This window comes from Sparus aurata, chromosome 2, assembly GCF_900880675.1.
Source record: "Sparus aurata chromosome 2, fSpaAur1.1, whole genome shotgun sequence".
In the NCBI taxonomy this organism is placed as follows: domain Eukaryota; kingdom Metazoa; phylum Chordata; class Actinopteri; order Spariformes; family Sparidae; genus Sparus; species Sparus aurata.
Genome location: NC_044188.1, coordinates 36,128,155 through 36,133,474, shown reverse-complemented (window position 1 = coordinate 36,133,474; position 5,320 = coordinate 36,128,155). Strand labels below are relative to the sequence as shown.

Genomic DNA, 5,320 nt, shown 5'->3' with positions numbered 1-5,320 from the left:
CCACAACCACCACACTCTTCAATGTCACGTCACACCACCATACTCTGGCATGTCAAATCACACAACAACACTCTGACATGCCACATCACACCACCACAATCTGGCATGTCACTTAACACCACCACACTCTGGCATGTCACATCAGTCTGGCATGTCACACAAGCACACTCTGGCATGTCACGTCACACAACCAGTCTCTGTGTCACACCACCATACTCTGCCATGTCGTATCACACCATCACACTCTTGCATGTCACGTCACACCACCACACTCTGGCATGTGACGTCACAACGCCACACTCTGGAATGACACTTCACATCATCACAATCTGGGTCACATCACCACACTCTGTCATGTCACATCACACCAGAACACTCTCCCATGCCACCTCATACCACCACACTCTGGCATGTCACGTCACACCACCATACTCTGGCATGTCACGTCACACCACCACATGTGATCTGCTTCATACCAGTCCACACATCCCTCACATTGTTCTGCTGGAGTTTGGCCTCCAGCTTCCTCCTGTAGGCGTCTTTACAGGCCCTCAGCATATCCCTGAGTTCATGCTGCACTCTCATGCTGGCATGTAAAGTCACACCAGCACACTCTGACATGCCACATGACAGCAACACACTCTGCATGTCACGTCACACCACCACAATCTGGCATGTCACTTAACACCACCACACTCTGGCATGTCACATCAGTCTGGCATGTCATACAAGCACACTCTGGCATGTCACGTCACACAACCAGTCTCTGGGTCACACCACCATACTCTGCCACGTCGTATCACACCACCACACTCTGGCATGTCACGTCACACCACTACACTCTGCCATGTTACATGACACCAGCACACTGTTGTATGTCACGTCACAACACCGTACTCTGCCATGTCATGTGACACCACCATACTCTGTCATGTCACGTTACACCAGCACACTGGCATGTTGCGTCACACCAGCACACTCTGTCATGTCACGTGACATCAGCAAACTGTGGCATGTCACATTACACCAGCACACTCTGGCATGTCAAGTCACACCAACACACTCTGACATGCCACATCACACCACCACACTCTGCATGTCACGTCATACCACCATACTCTGTCATGTTACATAACGCCAGCATAATCTGGCATGTGACATCAACCTGGCATGTCATACCAGGACAATCTGCCATGTCACGTCACACCAGAACATTTTGGCATGTGACACCACAGCACCAAACTCTGCCGTGTCGCGTCACTGGCTTGTCACACCACCACACTCTTCAATGTCACGTCACACCACCATACTCTGGCATGTCAAATCACACAACAACACTCTGACATGCCACATCACACCACCACAATCTGGCATGTCACTTAACACCACCACACTCTGGCATGTCACATCAGTCTGGCATGTCACACAAGCACACTCTGGCATGTCACGTCACACAACCAGTCTCTGTGTCACACCACCATACTCTGCCATGTCGTATCACACCACCACACTCTTGCATGTCACGTCACACCACCACACTCTGGCATGTGACGTCACAACGCCACACTCTGGAATGACACTTCACATTATCACAATCTGGGTCACATCACCACACTCTGTCATGTCACATTACACCAGAACACTCTCCCATGTCACCTCATACCACCACACTCTGGCATGTCACGTCACACCACCATACTCTGGCATGTCACGTCACACCACTACACTCTGCCATGTCAAGTCATGCCAGCACACTCTTGCATGTCATGTCACACACCAGCACACTCTTGCATGTCACGTCACACCAGCACACTTTGGCATGTCACGTCACGCCACCACATCACACTCTGTCATGTCACATCACACCAGCACCCTGTGGCATGTCACGTTACACCAACACACTCTCTCATTTCACGTCACACCACCACACTTTGGCATGTCAAGTCACACCACCACACTCTGGCATGTTATGTGACACCAGCACACTCTTGCATATCACGTCACACCACCGTACTCTGCCATGTCATGCGACACCACCATACTCTGGCATGTCACGTTACACCAGCACACGCTATGGCGTTAAATCGATGTCAAAACAACCACAGAGACACGCAGCAACGCACGCACGCAGGCATGATTATTTTGTTATGCGTGCATGCGTGCGTGCATGCGTGCGTGCACGCGTGCGTTGTCACGTGCAGATTGTATTCCACGCGTAACAAAAAGCTGTGTACGTATGAAGCAGTTTGACTCACTGTTTGACAATTGTTGTTAGGCGTTCACACGTACGTGCGGTCGCCGATTCAGATGCTACGCAACCGGAAGTTGATCTGCAGCGCGCACACCAATCCGCGTACATGAACGCCTCACGTAGTTGGCCTTTTCATTTTAATCAACCAGGGGAGGCAGCAGTGAGCCATACTTTGCCTGCCGGAAATTTAAAAGGAGAAGAAAAAGAAGAAGAAGAAGAAGAAGAAGAAGAAGAAGAAGAAGAAGACGGAGGATGAGAAAGGTGACTGGGAAATGGTTAATATTTACGTATAAATACATAGGTCATTTGTGTTGTGTAAGTTTAAAAGTAGAGTCTGGAGTATTGCTTGTTACAGTTTGTAAACAAAACATTGAAACTGGGCCCCTCCTCTCTGGCTCAACTGTGTAACGTTAGCCTCCTGCCCCTGACAGCAGCAGTTACCAGGACCACAAAGGTAAGGGAGGAGCCCGAAGTCCGAGAGAAGCGCTGGTGCTTCCGTCAACAATACCGGGAGCCTCCGGTGTTATGTTGCCGTTGTGGTCAGCTGGGAAGACGGTATTAGCGGCGGATGCTAACCGCCACCGCTAGCCAAAGTTAGCATCAAGTTAGCTCACCACCACAACAGTTTACAGTCTAGGCTTTAGTTGTCAGTGATGGGATTCGGCCCGCGGCTCCAGCGCTTCACTCAGGCTATATTTCTTTTTCTTTGCCGTCCTGACTGCTGCTGCTGAGAGAGAGAGACGTGCTAGCACCTGGCTGTTGTGAATTAAGCTGAATGATTCATTCTTATTTCTATTGGTTGTTTACCATTCCTGGTACTGTATAGTCAACCATGTACCTGCTGTTCTGATATCTGCTTTTTATTCTCTGTTACAGAACCACACAACTTTCATATACCTTCCACACACACATACTCATCTGTCACACTCACACCATCAACCATTCCTAATCAGCAATTGAGAAACTAAAAGGAACTAAAACTAAAAGGACTAAAAGGAAATAATTCTAACCCAGCGGCCATAAGTGATTCAGTCCAGTTTACCATACAGTCCTTAGAATATATCTCCACAACACATTCGTAACATGTCTTACAACTAGAGAAGGCCACCAGATAACACAGTCACCAGTTAAACCCACCGGGGGATCATGACGTTGTGGGAAGACTCGCTATCAGACTGCACGTCAATTCTGAATCAGGTAAGCAGTATCTATGTGATCTTTGAACCCAAATCATGATTGTGAACTTTTAACATTTAGTTTAACAACAGATCCACTCACACACATGTCACACTGGTGAAAAGCACCCGTAGAACTGAGTTTTGAGAGCTTAAAAAAATAGTGTTGCCTGTAACGTTGTGTCTCGTTTTCACCATTTTATATACCTACACTAAGCTTGTCCGTTTTCATGTCAGGTGTATTGTTGATACAGGGCTAAACCAGGGTTTGACAAGAGTTGCCAGTGTCTGATTCTACACCCGAACACAGCAGAGTGGTCGGGGCCTGCAGACCGACCCAGTTACACCTGCAGCGAGCAGACAGAGGAAGAGGAGTGTGAGATCCACGGGGAAAGGAGCAGGAGAAAGAGAACGTCAGCTGTCGCCAGCAGACGGGCATTGACTGTCGGACTAATTGAAATGTGAGTTTATACTCTGCTCTAGGGATGTAATGAGATCAAAATCTACAGTATTTGCCGTCATTTCATACCATACATGTTCACAATAATATTGAGACACTTTTGTTATCACGATATCGTGGTATTACCAATACGTTACATCCCTACTCTGCCTCCATTGTGCGAGTAGTGATCCCTGCTCGTGGAAAGTTATTGCGAATGTGTGTAAAAGTACAGTGACTGAAGTCCTCCCCCCCTCCCCACATGACAGCGTAAGAGGCCGGCGCCCAAGGACGGTGTGACAGCAGTGGTGCCAATGACGAGAGTGATGTTGGCCCGAGGTGACGGTGAACAGCTGATACTCTGCCCCATCATGTGAGCAACGATCTTATGACGTAAATGAAGTAGTGTGCATGTATTGGGTTTAAAAGTGCAGTGACTGCCATCTCGTTTCCCCCACAGCTCCCGAGTCTGCGCCCGGCAGAGGACAGTGTGCAAGTGAAAGACCAGCGGTGGTCGTGGAGAATCGGTGTTACCAAGTCACCACAATAACGGACCCCTTCCCCCCAGACCCCATTCTGTAAACTCTGGGAATAAATATTGTTTTAAATGCCCTTTACGGTCTCCAAGCACTTTCTTGGTTGTCGAAACACACGTCATATACATCAGCGTAGATGAGAGCCAGGTCAGAGACAAGAGAGACAATGAATGAAATCCCGCGAAATGATGTGCGGTCAATATGACCGCTTATGGCCGAAATAGGTAAAACAAATCATATTTTCTTTTCCTTTTCTGTAATTTATATAAAAAATATTCTCAATTGAAATACAGAGACTTTTAGAAAAATGGTTAGAAGTCTGTAATGTTTGCATTTTGTTATTAACATCACAGATTGATAACTGATAATGTTCAAAGTTATTATTATCATTATTATTTCACATAAACACACACAGTAAGTATAACGGTACTGTGCTAGGTATTCTTTTCGTTAGTTCATTATTGCTTTAGCAATATTGTTGTGGCATTCATGGCAATAAAGCGAATTTGAAATTTATTGAATTAATAAACGTTTAGATTCTTGATTCTTGCCTGTAGACTGATAAGTGTTGTGTGTACAAATGAGCAATACATCCAGATTTCCTGAGATTTGTATTGTCAATGGGAATTTGAATTTAAATATCAGGCGATGTTTTCTTCATGGAAATTATTTTTCGGGCAAACAATTACAATAGAGAGGGATCCGTTGTGTGACAGTGGAGCGGAGGGTCAGGAGCTGGATTTTGCACGCACGGTCAGTATTATTAGTAGGTGTTTGAGGTTTATTACGTTTGCAGACATTATTATATTCAGTGTAATAATGTAACAGCCTTTGCGTGCGCACAGTTTGCGTGTGTAGGCAGGGGCCCGTGGTCATGATAATCCCCTCTATGGCTATAAGAGATGGATACACAATCAAT

At 46.6% G+C, this 5,320-nt stretch overlaps 1 long non-coding RNA gene across 2 annotated transcripts; it reads left to right on the top strand.

Moving 5' to 3' along the window:
* The first annotated feature begins 2,454 nt into the window (after window positions 1–2,454).
* On the top strand, window positions 2,455–4,340 carry LOC115572886 (uncharacterized). 2 transcript variants are annotated; one of them, XR_003982180.1, is made up of 3 exons: window positions 2,455–2,512; window positions 3,664–3,887; window positions 4,326–4,340. It is a non-coding gene; the product is annotated as an uncharacterized LOC115572886 (long non-coding RNA). The 2 variants fall into 2 exon arrangements; XR_003982174.1 differs by lacking the exon at window positions 4,326–4,340 and adding an exon at window positions 4,135–4,271.
* The last annotated feature ends 980 nt before the right edge of the window (window positions 4,341–5,320 follow it).